This window comes from Hyla sarda, chromosome 2 (genome assembly GCF_029499605.1).
Source record: "Hyla sarda isolate aHylSar1 chromosome 2, aHylSar1.hap1, whole genome shotgun sequence".
NCBI lineage: Eukaryota > Metazoa > Chordata > Amphibia > Anura > Hylidae > Hyla > Hyla sarda.
Genome location: NC_079190.1, coordinates 44,782,310 through 44,795,979, shown reverse-complemented (window position 1 = coordinate 44,795,979; position 13,670 = coordinate 44,782,310). Strand labels below are relative to the sequence as shown.

The 13,670-nt window shown below is 48.9% G+C and overlaps 1 long non-coding RNA gene across 1 annotated transcript; it reads left to right on the top strand.

Moving 5' to 3' along the window:
* The first annotated feature begins 2,266 nt into the window (after positions 1 to 2,266).
* On the top strand, positions 2,267 to 3,057 carry LOC130358430 (uncharacterized). Its single transcript, XR_008889521.1, has 2 exons — positions 2,267 to 2,716; positions 2,802 to 3,057. It is a non-coding gene; the product is annotated as an uncharacterized LOC130358430 (long non-coding RNA).
* Positions 3,058 to 13,670: the final 10,613 nt, after the last annotated feature.

Genomic DNA, 13,670 nt, shown 5'->3' with positions numbered 1-13,670 from the left:
AGCAGCACACAAAGTCAAAGCCGCCATCCTCCTCCTGGTCCAGCATCTTCAGCCAGGTCAACCACTGCTGCCCTCCTTGCCCCCTCTCAACCATCCGCCTCTCCGTCTCTCGCCTTGAGCAGTTCCTGCTCATCTGCCCACAGTCAGGTGTCTGTCTCGTGACCAAGACCTACACTATAACCGGTGTATCAGGTTTAGTGTGGTGAACGGGTGACCGTTTTCCTTCAAACACAACTTATGGGTAGCCTTTTTCAAAGCCCACTTTGCTTTTTAATTCCCCCCCCCCCTTCCGACAGATGCCTGTCCAGCTGTTGCAAAACTACAACTCCCAGTATACCCTGACAGACGAAGGCCAAAGGCTGTCAGGGCATGCTGGGAGTTGTAGTTTTGCAACTGCTGGACAGCCACAGGGGATCACTGATGCAGTATGTCAATCTCGGCCTATGCTGCCTGATCTTAAACTGGCAGCAGGAGCCACAACCACTTTAACCCCTTAAGGACACATGACGTACTGGAACATCATGTGTCCGCTCCCGATCTATAACAGGGGGCCACGGCGTGGCCCCGTGTCATAGCGGGTCGGGCCTCTAACAACGGCCGGGACCCGTGGCTAATTGATCGCGGTGCCGCGCTCTATTAACCCTTTAGACGCGGCGTTCAAAGTTGAACGCCGCATCTAAAGTGAAAGTGAAAGTATGCCGGTTAGCTCAGTGGGCTGTTCGGGATAGCCGCGGCAAAATCGCGGCATCCCGAACAGCTTACAGGACAGCAGGAGGATCCCTACCTGCCTCCTCGCTGTCCGATCGCCTGAATGACTGCTCAGTGCCTGAGATCCAGGCATGAGCAGTCAAGCGGCAGAATCATCGATCACTGGTTTCCTATGAGAAACCAGTGATCAATGTAAAAGATCAGTGTGTGCAGTGTTATAGGTCCCTATGGGAGCTATAACACTGCAAAAAAAAGTGAAAAAAAAGTGAATAAATATCATTTAACCCCTTCCCATAAAAAATCACCCCACTTTTCCCATAAAAAAAAAAACACAGTGTAAATAAAAATAAAAATAAACATATGTGGTATCGCCGCGTGCGGAAATGTCCGAATTATAAAAATATATTGTTGATTAAACCGCAAGGTCAATGGCGTACGCACAAAATCAATCGATCAATAAGTCCCATCAATGCAAAAATGGTACCGTTAAAAACTTCAGATCACAGCGCAAAAAATGAGCCCTCATACCGCCCCATACGCGGAAAAATAAAAAAGTTATAGGGGTCAGAAATTACAATTTTAAACGTATTCATTTTCCTGCATGAAGTTATGATTTTTTTCCAGAAGTACGAAAAAATCTAAACTATATAAGTAGGGTATCATTTTAATTGTATGAACCTACAGAATAAAGATAAGGTGTCCTTTTTATCGAAAAATGTACTACGTAGAAATGGAAGCCCCCAAAAGTTACAAAACTGCAGGTTTTTTTTCAATTTTGTCTCACAATGATTTTTTTTCCGTTATGCCATAGATTTTTGGGCAAAATGACTGAAGTCATTACAAAGTAGAATTGGTGGCGCAAAAAATAAGCCCTCATATCGATTTTTAGGTGCAAAATTGAAAGAGTTATGATTTTTTAAAGGCAAGGAGCAAAAAATTAAAATGCAAAAACAGAAAAAACCCCGGTCCTTAAGGGGTTAAATCAATAAGCAGCGCTGGCTGCCGGGACGTCTGACGAATAATATCCTTCCGCTCCATACCGCAACGTCAGGGGCATCACTTGTCATACGTCCAAGCAGCCAGCGCTGCCCATTGGGAGAGATTTATCAAAACCTGTCCAGAGGAGAAGTTGCTGAGTTGTCCATAACAACCAATCAGATCGCTTCTTTAATTTTTTAGAGGCCCTTTCAAAAATGAAAGAAGTGATCTGATTGGTTACATAGTTACATAGTTACATAGTTAGTACGGTCGAAAAAAGACATATGTCCATCAAGTTCAACCAGGGAATTAAGGGGTAGGGATGTGGCGCGATATTGGGGAAGGGATGAGATTTTATATTTCTTCATAAGCATTAATCTTATTTTGTTCCAGGAATGTATCTAATCCTGTTTAGGCCCCTCACTGATGACAATGGTGATGACATCACATGTGTGACCTCACGGGAGTTCTATTTGAGTCGTGCTGCTTTCTGATTGGCTGAAAATCAAAAAACCTTTTTAACATATTCTGCATGACTTATCTCAGAGATTTTTGGCAATTGTTATTAAAATGGCTCACTCCCTGTGGGTACATTATATTTGTTTCTCCTAACCAGACTCCCCTCTCTCGGGAGTTGCTGCGGGCAACTCTGCAACTTTTTCTCTGGACAGGTCTTGATGAATCTCCCCCATTGAGCCTGCCAGAGCCGCAGTGATCTGTGTAAGAAACCTATGGGCCCAGGCTGTTAGGGCCACCAAATGATATTACAAATACTGAGTGTCTGGTTAGGAGAAACAAATATAATGTACCCACAGGGAGTGAGCCATTTTAATAACAATTGCCAAAAATCTCTGAGATAAGTCATGCAGAATATGTTAAAAAGGTTTTTTGATTTTCAGCCAATCAGAAAGCAGCACGACTCAAATAGAACTCCCGTGAGGTCACACATGTGATGTCATCACCATTGTCATCAGTGAGGGGCCTAAACTGTAGGAACCTAGCAATACACATTCATACCCGCCTGTGACTGGTAAGTATCACATCTTTTTGTCCAGTTCCATGTGCATTTCTATAATAAACATGTAACTAATCTCTCTTTTCTTTTCCTATCTTAGATGCACACCTTCCAGGCTGTGGGGCAGCACATACACGGACACATTGGCCCAAATTCTAGAGGTAACCTCCTTTAGTATGCCCAGAGGAAGGGCAGTACAGTAGCCATGGATTCCCTACAGGTTTCCTCCCCTCTGGAGGTTTTTCCTGTCCTGAGTTAGTTACTGTCCGCTCTTTGTGAGTGATGGAGGTTACATAAAATCCCTACACAAACTTTTCAATAAATAATAAATAAAGTTCCCCTTTGTTTAAACTGTTCTTTGACTTGTTCGACTCATTTATTTTATTTGTGTGTGTGAAAAATAGTGTTAGCAAAATGTGGATGACAGAAGTGTCCAAAACTGCTGCCCGATCTGCGCCATGTGATGAGGTGAGAGGCGGCTGGTGCTGGGGGTACAGTTGTCCAGGCAACCGTAGGGCACCCAGCAAGTTCTGATGTCTTATGCCCAGAAATGGTTGGCTACTCACTGTGTCAGAAGATTCTCATCCTAGATATGAAGACAATCAGGGATCAAAACCTGTGGAGAGGAAACGTTGACCAGTTGCCCATAGCAACCAATCAGATCACTTCTTCTATTTTTCAGAGGTCTTGTTAAGAATGAAAGAAGCGATCTGATTGGTTGCTATGGGCAATTGATCAATTTTTCCCCTTCACGGGTTTTGATAAATCTCCCCAATAATTATTACAACCATGTCACACACTTAGGGTTGCCACCTGGCTGGTATTTTATCAGCACAGCTGGTATTTTAGACACCCTGCCAGTATTTGTAATATAAAAATAGCTCTGATTGGTGAAGATTTCTCCCTCACACAGAGGAGCTCAGCACACTCAGCACAAAGGGAGAAGATTAACCCCTTAAGGACCACGGGCATATGGGTACGACCTTGCTCCCTGGAACTTAAGGACCGAGGGCGTTCCTGTACGCCTGTGGGAATTTCCATCACCCCCCGTGTGCCGGGCGTGGACCGGACCGGGATGACTGCTGATATTTATCTGCAGGCATCCCGTGCCAATGCCCAGGGGGGTCCTCAGACCACCCCATGTCAGCGATCGCCACAAATCGCCGGTGAATTCACACAGGCGATTTGCGACGATTCCGTGTCACACAGGTCTCCGCTGACCCGGTGACCTGAAAAATAAGGGATAGGAGTTAGGTGGAAGGGGTGCCACCCCTCCTATCCCTGCTATTGGTTAATCAGAAGCGATCGACCAATAGCAGATTGGGGGCGGGGGATTAACGTTCGGTTCCCCCCCCACTCTGCCCACCCACTGTTGTCCAGGCAGAGCAGGGGAACTGTCGGTAAAGGGGAACCGTCGGCGCCAGAGGTTACTTACCCTTGGCTGCGATCCCGAGCGCCGATCCTCGGCGGCGGCGATGACGTGCGGCAGGCTCCATGGATCCTACGGAAGCCGGCAAATAGTTGCCTAGCAACATCTGGAGGGCTACAGTTTGAGACCACTATACAGTGGTCTCTAAACTGTAGCCCTCCAGATGTTGCATAACTACAACTCCCAGCATGCCCAAACAGCTGTTTGCTGTTTCGGCATGCTGGGATTTGTAGTTTCGCAACAGCTAGAGGGCTACATTTTGGAGATCACTGTGCAGTGGTCTCTAAACTGTGGCCCTCTAGATCTTGCAAAACTACAACTCTCAGCATGCCCACACAGCAGTTAGCTGTCTGGGCATGCTGTAATTTGTAGTTTTTAAACATCTGGGGGGGGCCACAGCTTGGAGATTACTGTGCAGTGGTCTCGAAACTGTAGCCCTCCAGATGTTGGAAAACTGCAAATCCCAGCATGCCCAAACAGCAAACAGGTGTCTCGGCATGCTGAGAGTTGTAGTTGCGTACCTCCAGCTGTTGCAAAAATGCAACTTCCAGCATTCAAAGTCTGCCAGTGCATGCTGGGAGTTGTAGTTTTGCAACAGCTAGTGTGAATGCACCCTAAAAACACTGCACTACACTACACTAACACATAATAAAGGGTAAAACACTACATATACACCCCGTTACACTGTCCCCACCAATAAAAATGAAAAACGTATCGTACGGCAGTGTTTCCAAAATGGAACCTCCAGCTGTTGCAAAACAACAATTCCCAGCATTTCCGGACAGCCACTGACTGTCCAGGCATGCTGGGAGTTTAGCTGGAGGCACCCTGTTTGGGAATCACTGGCCTAGAATACCCTATGTCCACCTCTATGCAATCCCTAATATAGTCCTCAAATGCTCATGGTGCTCTCTCACTTTGAAGCCCTGTCGTATTTCAAAGAAACAGTTTAGGCCCACATATGGGGTATTTACGTACTCGGGAGAAATTGCGTTACAAATTTTGGGGGGCTTTTTCTCCTTTTACCCCTTATGAAAAGGAAAAGTTAAGGTCTATACCAGCCTGTTAGTGTAAAAAAATTTTGCACTAACATGCTGGTTTTGCCTCATACTTTTTATTTTCACAAGCAGTAAAGGGAAAAAAAGACCCCAAAAATTTGTAACGCAATTTCTCCTGAGTATGCAAATACCCCATATGTAGGCGTAAAATGCTCTGCGGACGCCCAACAAGGCTCAGGAGTGAGAGAGCGCTATGTACATTTCAGGCCTAAATTGGTTATATGCACAGGGTTGGCTGATTTTACAGCAGTGTTTGACGAATTTTGTTAAAGTTGGATGGGAAGACAATAAAAAAAAAAAAATTTCACTAAAATGCTGGTGTTACCCTAAATTTTTTAATTTCATAATGGAAAATAGGAAAAAAGCCCCCCAAAATTTGTAACCCCAGTTCTTCTGAGTAAGAACACAAGCCATGTGTGGATGTAAAGTGCTCTGCGGGCAAACAACAATGCTCAGAAGAGAAGGAGCACCATTGGGCTTTTGGATAGAAAATTTGTCCGGAATTGAAGGCCACTTGTGTTTACAAAGCCCCCATAGTGCCAGAACAATGGACCCCCCGCCCATGTGACACCATTTTGGAAAATACACCCCTCACAGAATTTAATAAGGGGTGCAGTGAGCATTTACATCCCACAGATGTCTGACATATTTTTGGAACAGTGGTCCGTGAAAATGAAAAATTTATATTTTCATTTGCACAGCCCACTGTTCCAAAGATCTGTCAAACGCCAGTGGGGTGTAAATGCTCAGTGCACCCCTTATTAAATTCTGTGAGGGGTGTAGTTTCCAAAAGTGGGTCAAATGTGGGGGGCATCCACTGTTCTGGCACCATGGGGGGATTTGTAAACGCACATTCCCCCCGACTTCCATTCCAAACAAATTCTCTCTCCAAAAGCTCAATGGCGCTCCTCCTCTTCTGAGCATTGTAGTTCGCCAGCAGAGCACTTGACGTCCACACGTGAGGTATTTCCATACTCAGAAGAAATGGGGTTACAAATTTTGGGGGGCATTTTCTCCTATTACCCCTTGTAAAAATGTCAAATTTGGGGAAAAACCAGCATTTTAGTGAAGAATTTTTTTTTTTTAATTTACACTTCCGACTTTAACAAAAAGTCATCAATGCCATGTGGGGTTTTTCTTTGCTGTTCTGGCACCATAGGGGCTTCCTATAAACCATTTCACCCAAAAAATTTTCATTTACACATCCGACTATAATGAAAAGTCGTCAATCACCTGTGGGGTGTTAAGGCTCACTGGACACCTTGCTATGTGCTTTGAGGGATTTAGCCAAACAACAACACGGCAAACATTAAGCGCCGTATGTAGGTCCCGGGGGTACCAATATATAGCCAAAAAAAAAGAGACCCACAATACTAATAATATATCAAAAAGTATGACAATCTTTATTAGACAAAATAAAACAAACAATTAAAAATGATTAAAAGGCAGAGGATAACCTTAGGCAGGAGACAACAAGTGCCAGTGAATCTGGTAAGGGTAATGTAGGTATTCAGTCGAGAGCATATACAATATAAAACTGACACGGCTGCAAACTCTTAATATAGTACAATATAGATAGAACATCTAACATACATCAGTATAACATAGGGAGCAGCAATGCAGTATAACAGACAGAAATAGGGACCCAAAATTAGTAATACCTAAAGAGACTACCTGTCATATACCCACAAGCCAGGAACACGAAGCCCCCTGACGAAGCCCATACGCGAAACGTGCGTTGGGATGTTGGTGCTTGGTGTTCCTGGCTTGTGGGATGTCTATTTTCCTTACAACCAGAGAGCTTAAAAGTTTCAAAATTTTCAATTTTTTCATCAAATGTTGGAATTTTTCACCAAGAAATTATGCAAGTATTGACGACAATTTACCACTAACATAAAGTAGAATATGTCACAAAAAAAACAATCTCGGAGTCAGAATGAAAAGTAAAAGCATCCCAGAGTTATTAATGCTTAACCTGATAACGACCAAGGACGAGTATAGACGTCCTGTTTGGCGGCCGTTCCGTCCTTGGTTCCCGTGGGTGCAGCACAGTGCACCCACTAGATCGCGGCAGGGATTCGGCTGTAACACACAGCCGGGACCCTGCCGCACTGCCGGGAGCGAAGTTTAACCCTTACAGCCGCGGTCGGAAGTGACCGCGGGCTGTAAGTGTTATGACAGAGAGAGGGAGTTCCCTCTGTCACGCCTGCAGCACCACGCAGCGTGATCGCGGGGTGCTGTGTGTAATCCCTGGCGGGCAGGGACCTGTCACACTGCCGGGACTGAAGAAAACTTCGGTCCTGGCAGTTTAACCCTTCCAGCTGCGGTCGGAAGCGACCGCGAGCTGTAAGGAGTTTTGACAGAGGGAGGGGGCTCCCTCTGTCTCTCCTGTAGCACCCTGCAACGATCGCAGGGTGCTGCTGCTTACCTGGGCAGCCGGGGGTCTTTACAAGGACCCCCAGGTCTGCCCTTGTTATTGCCTGACAGGACGTGCCTTTGGATAGGGGATAAGATGTCTAGGGGCGGAGTACCCCTTTAAGTATTTAAAAAAAAGTGTAAAAAAAGTGTAAAATTTTTTTCAAAGAAATAAAATAAAAATACATTTATTAAATATAATGAAAAATAAAAATGTATGATGTGTAGGATCACACGGCGCACATCCACAACATATTACGTGCTGCGGATGCCCGCCAACAGTCACAATAATGAGCTCCCTGCTGCGGCTTGGTAGCTTTGTGTGTCCACTCCGCCGCCGGCAGTCATGAGCGGACACACTGAGCTACCCAGCCACAGCAGTGATGTCGCCCTTGTGACTGCTGGGAGGCATCCGCGGTGTGAAATATGCTGTGGATGCACTCTATGTGACCCTACACAGCAGGGGCGGACACAGACAGCAGAGGGCCCCTGTGCAAGGAATGTGCCTGCCCCCCCCCCCCCCAGCACTGTGCCCCCTCATGTACCTAGACCCCACCGGAGGGCCTCCACTTACCCCGCGCGTGTAGTGTCGCCACTTGCCTTGTCCAGTACAGGTGGATGGAACGGCTCCTGAGGTGGGCTCCGGGTGGCCCCTGTCCCTCTCAGTGTGCGGCCCCGTGAGTACTCCCCCAGGTCAGCCTGACCCGTATCTAGCTGGGAGGCAGAGGGCAGTGCTCCCCTTTACATTCGCACCCCTGGACTTAGCACGACACCCCTTGGCACCCCCTGGTTCCTTGGCATCTTATCCTTAGTGATAGAAGTGACTTACAGGCAGGGCCAGACTGGGACCAAAAATAGGCTCAGGCATTTTAAAATAAACAGCCCATTTTTATGGTGGGGGTCTGACTCATGGGACCCCCACCAATCACCTTGGTTCAAGTGGCTCCCCAGATGTTGGAAAGCTGCAACTCCCATCATGTCTGAAGTGACTACAGCTGATGGGACAGTCAGGAGACTACACAATGATATCAGTGACTACAACTCTGATGGGACAGTTAGGAAAATACACAATGATATCACTGACCTGGGTGACGTCTTCTCTGTTGTCTTTACTTTTCTTCTTCATTTGGTCCAGACACCAGGATTTCTTCCATCTTCTCTGCAGAGTCTGACACCTGGACATCATTGGTTCCATAATTTGTCAGTAGATCCTCATCCTCTGTATGATGACAATAATCATTATAACCTTGCCAAATACTGTACCCCTGAATATAATACTGCCAACCACTGTACCCCCTGAATACTGCCAACCACTGTACCCCTGAATATAATACTGCCAACCACTGTACCCATGAATATAATACTGCCAACCACTGTACCCCTGAATATAATACTGCCAACCACTGTACCCCTGAATATAATACTGCCAACCACTGTACTCTATCAATATAATACTACCAACCACTGTACCCCCTGAATACTGCCAACCACTGTACCCCTGAATATAATACTGCCAACCACTGTACCCCTGAATATAATACTGCCAACCACTGTACCCCCTGAATATAATACTACCAACCACTGTACCCCCTGAATACTGCCAACCACTGTACCCCTGAATATAATACTGCCAAATACTGTACCCCTGAATATAATACTGCCAAATACTGTACCCCTGAATATAATACTGCCAACCACTGTACTTCATGAATATAATACTGCCAACCACTGTACCCTGACTATAATACTGCCAACCACTGTACTCCATGAATATAATACTGCCAACCACTGTATTCTATTAATTTAATACTGCCAACCACTATACACCACTGAATCACCCCATACACCCCACGCACTCCATCCTCAGTCTCCTCATCACCCCATACACCCCACGCAACCCATCCTCAGTCTCCTTAGCTCCCCCATACACCCCACGCACCCCATCCTCAGTCTCATCCCCCCATACACCCCACGCACCCCATCCTCAGTCTCATCACCCCATACACCCCACACAACCCATCCTCAGTCTTCTCATCACCCCATACACCCCACACACTCCATCCTCAGTCTCCTCATCACCCCATACACCCCACACACTCCATCCTCAGTCTCCTCATCACCCCCATACACCCCACACACTCCATCCTCAGTCTCCTCATCACCCCATACACCCCACACACTCCATCCTCAGTCTCCTCATCACCCCCATATACCCCAACCTCAGTCTCCTCATCACCCCATACACCCCACGCACCCCATCTTCAGTCTCATCACCCCATACACCCCGCACAACCCATCCTCGGTCTCCTCATCACCCCATACACCCCATCCTCAGTCTCCTCATCACCCCATACACCCCACGCACCCCATCCTCAGTCTCCTCATCACCCCATGCACTCCATCCTCAGTCTCCTCATAACCCCATACACCCCATGCACTCCATCCTTAGTCTCCTCATCACCCCATACACCCCATCCTCAGTCTCCTCATCACCCCATACACCCCACGCACCCCATCCTCAGTCTCCTCATCACCCCATGCACTCCATCCTCAGTCTCCTCATAACCCCATACACCCCATGCACTCCATCCTTAGTCTCCTCATCACCCCATGCACTCCATCCTCAGTCTCCTCCTCACCCCATGCACTCCATCCTCAGTCTCCTCATCACCCCATACACCCCATGCACTCCATCCTCAGACTCCTCATCACCCCATGCACTCCATCCTCAGTCTCCTCATCACCCCATGCACTCCATCCTCAGACTCCTCATCACCCCATGCACTCCATCCTCAGACTCCTCATCACCCCATGCACTCCATCCTCAGACTCCTCATCACCTCATACACCCCATGCACTCCATCCTCAGTCTCCTCATCACCCCATACACCCCACGCACTCCATCCTCAGTCTCCTCATCACCCCATACACCCCACGCACTCCATCCTCAGTCTCCTCATCACCCCATACACCCCATGCACTCCATCCTCAGTCTCCTCATCACCCCATGCACTCCATCCTCAGTCTCCTCATCACCCCATGCACTCCATCCTCAGTCTCCTCATCACCCCATGCACTCCATCCTCAGTCTCCTCCTCACCCCATGCACTCCATCCTCAGTCTCCTCATCACCCCATGCACTCCATCCTCAGTCTCCTCATCATCCCATGCACTCCATCCTCAGTCTCCTCATCATCCCATGCACTCCATCCTCAGTCTCCTCATCATCCCATGCACTCCATCCTCAGTCTCCTCATCATCCCATGCACTCCATCCTCAGTCTCCTCATCACCCCATGCACTCCATCCTCAGTCTCCTCATCATCCCATGCACTCCATCCTCAGTCCCCTCATCACCCCATGCACTCCATCCTCAGTCTCCTCATCATCCCATGCACTCCATCCTCAGTCTCCTCATCATCCCATGCACTCCATCCTCAGTCTCCTCATCATCCCATGCACTCCATCCTCAGTCTCCTCATCATCCCATGCACTCCATCCTCAGTCCCCTCATCACCCCATGCACTCCATCCTCAGTCTCCTCATCATCCCATGCACTCCATCCTCAGTCTCCTCATCATCCCATGCACTCCATCCTCAGTCTCCTCATCATCCCATGCACTCCATCCTCAGTCTCCTCATCATCCCATGCACTCCATCCTCAGTCTCCTCATCATCCCATGCACTCCATCCTCAGTCTCCTCATCATCCCATGCACTCCATCCTCAGTCTCCTCATCATCCCATGCACTCCATCCTCAGTCTCCTCATCATCCCATGCACTCCATCCTCAGTCCCCTCATCACCCCATGCACTCCATCCTCAGTCTCCTCATCATCCCATGCACTCCATCCTCAGTCTCCTCATCACCCCATGCACTCCATCCTCAGTCTCCTCATCACCCCCATACACCCCATGCACTCCATCCTCAGTCTCCTCATCACCCCCATACACCCCATGCACTCCATCCTCAGTCTCCTCATCACCCCCATACACCCCATGCACTCCATCCTCAGTCTCCTCATCCCCTCATACACCCCATGCACTCCATCCTTAGTCTCCTCATCACCCCATACACCCCATCCTCAGTCTCCTCATCACCCCATACACCCCACGCACCCCATCCTCAGTCTCCTCATCACCCCATGCACTCCATCCTCAGTCTCCTCATAACCCCATACACCCCATGCACTCCATCCTTAGTCTCCTCATCACCCCATGCACTCCATCCTCAGTCTCCTCCTCACCCCATGCACTCCATCCTCAGTCTCCTCATCACCCCATACACCCCATGCACTCCATCCTCAGACTCCTCATCACCCCATGCACTCCATCCTCAGTCTCCTCATCACCCCATGCACTCCATCCTCAGACTCCTCATCACCCCATGCACTCCATCCTCAGACTCCTCATCACCCCATGCACTCCATCCTCAGACTCCTCATCACCCCATGCACTCCATCCTCAGTCTCCTCCTCACCCCATGCACTCCATCCTCAGTCTCCTCATCACCCCACGCACTCCATCCTCAGTCTCCTCATCACCCCATGCACTCCATCCTCAGTCTCCTCCTCACCCCATGCACCCCATCCTCAGTCTCCTCATCACCCCATGCACTCCATCCTCAGTCTCCTCATAACCCCATACACCCCATGCACTCCATCCTTAGTCTCCTCATCACCCCATGCACTCCATCCTTAGTCTCCTCCTCAACCCACGCACCCCATCCTCAGTCTCCTCATCACCCCATACACCCCATGCACTCCATCCTCAGTCTCCTCATCACCCCATACACCCCATGCACTCCATCCTCAGTCTCCTCATCACCCCATACACCCCATGCACTCCATCCTCAGTCTCCTCATCACCCCATACACCCCACACACTCCATCCTCAGTCTCCTCATCACCCCATACACCCCACGCACTCCATCCTCAGTCTCCTCATCACCCCATACACCCCATGCACTCCATCCTCAGTCTCCTCATCACCTCATACACCCCATGCACTCCATCCTCAGTCTCCTCATCACCCCATACACCCCACGCACTCCATCCTCAGTCTCCTCATCACCCCATACACCCCACGCACTCCATCCTCAGTCTCCTCATCACCCCATACACCCCATGCACTCCATCCTCAGTCTCCTCATCACCCCATGCACTCCATCCTCAGTCTCCTCATCACCCCATGCACTCCATCCTCAGTCTCCTCATCACCCCATGCACTCCATCCTCAGTCTCCTCCTCACCCCATGCACTCCATCCTCAGTCTCCTCATCACCCCATGCACTCCATCCTCAGTCTCCTCATCATCCCATGCACTCCATCCTCAGTCTCCTCATCATCCCATGCACTCCATCCTCAGTCTCCTCATCATCCCATGCACTCCATCCTCAGTCTCCTCATCATCCCATGCACTCCATCCTCAGTCTCCTCATCACCCCATGCACTCCATCCTCAGTCTCCTCATCATCCCATGCACTCCATCCTCAGTCCCCTCATCACCCCATGCACTCCATCCTCAGTCTCCTCATCATCCCATGCACTCCATCCTCAGTCTCCTCATCATCCCATGCACTCCATCCTCAGTCTCCTCATCATCCCATGCACTCCATCCTCAGTCTCCTCATCATCCCATGCACTCCATCCTCAGTCCCCTCATCACCCCATGCACTCCATCCTCAGTCTCCTCATCATCCCATGCACTCCATCCTCAGTCTCCTCATCATCCCATGCACTCCATCCTCAGTCTCCTCATCATCCCATGCACTCCATCCTCAGTCTCCTCATCATCCCATGCACTCCATCCTCAGTCTCCTCATCATCCCATGCACTCCATCCTCAGTCTCCTCATCATCCCATGCACTCCATCCTCAGTCTCCTCATCATCCCATGCACTCCATCCTCAGTCTCCTCATCATCCCATGCACTCCATCCTCAGTCCCCTCATCACCCCATGCACTCCATCCTCAGTCTCCTCATCATCCCATGCACTCCATCCTCAGTCTCCTCATCATCCCATGCACTCCATCCTCAGTCTCCTCATCACCCCCATACACCCCATGCA